Source organism: Ursus maritimus, unplaced genomic scaffold, assembly GCF_017311325.1.
Source record: "Ursus maritimus isolate PB19 unplaced genomic scaffold, ASM1731132v1 scaffold_9, whole genome shotgun sequence".
Taxonomy (NCBI): domain Eukaryota; kingdom Metazoa; phylum Chordata; class Mammalia; order Carnivora; family Ursidae; genus Ursus; species Ursus maritimus.
The window spans coordinates 28,073,115-28,074,281 of NW_024427107.1; the positions used below are offsets into that span (position 1 = coordinate 28,073,115).

Below are 1,167 nucleotides of genomic sequence, written 5' to 3' on the forward strand. Positions count from 1 at the left end.
TTGGGTGATATAAAGACATCACTAGAATTTTTTATGTATGAACATGGCACGATGACTATGCTTTTTAACAAAAGTTCTTTTTTGTCAGAGACATATATTCAAATATTTATGGATGAAATATGTCTGAGAACTTGTTTCAAAAGAATTCTGGGGGCAGAGACAGTAAAGGTGGTGCAAATGAATGTAAAGGTGGTTGTGAGCCAATGAGTGTTAAGTCTGAATAATGGGGACATGCAGGCACATTGTACCTTTCTTTCACAATGTGTGTTTACAATTATCCGTAACACACTATTGGTGGGAATGTAATATGATGCAGTTGCTAAGGAAAACATTATGAAATTCCCCCCCCCCCAAATTAAAAATAGAATGACCATCTAATCAGCAACCCCACTTCTGGGTATTTATCCAAGAGAATCGAAATTAGGATCTCAAAGAGATAGGTGCTCTCCCATGTTCATTGTAGGATTATTCAAGATCTAAAACATGGAAATAACCTAAATGTCCATTGATGGATGTATGGATAAAGAAAACATGGTATGCACATCCAGTGGAATATTATTCGGCTTAAAAAAAAAAGAAATCCTTCTATATGTGCTGATGTAGATGAACCTAGAGGACATTATGCTAGTGAAACAAACCAGTCACAGAAGGACAAATACTGCATGGTTCCATTTACGTGAAGTATCTAAAAGAGTCAAACGCATGGAAATGGAGGGTAGAATGGTGATTACAAGGGAAAGGGGGAAATGGGAATGGGGAGTTACTATTCAATGGGTACAAAATCTCAGTTATACAAGATGAGTAAGGTCTAGAGGTCTGCTGGACAACACTGCCTGTAGTTAACAGTCCTGTAGTGCTGGCTTCGGCAGTACGTAGACTTAAATTGAATTACACAGAGAAGATTAGCATGGCCCCTGCACAAGGATGACACAGAAATTCATGAAGCAGTCAATATTCTTAAAATATGATACTGTATTGTGCCCTTAAAAATCTGCTAAGAGGGTAGACTCATGTTACATGTTTATAGCACAATTTTTTAAAAAGAAGAGGAGAACAAGCATCCATGATAAAAAGGAGGAAAAGGACTTACGTACAAATCTTGGATCTACCATTTGTTGTCCACTTAACACTAACCAGATCACTTCCACATTCTGAGCCACCACTTTA

General features: G+C 37.4%; 1 non-coding gene across 1 annotated transcript; it reads left to right on the forward strand.

Annotated features, from left to right (window-relative positions):
• Positions 1–853: 853 nt before the first annotated feature.
• Positions 854–959, forward strand: LOC121101782. Its single transcript, XR_005833816.1, has one exon. It is a non-coding gene; the product is annotated as a U6 spliceosomal RNA (small nuclear RNA).
• The last annotated feature ends 208 nt before the right edge of the window (positions 960–1,167 follow it).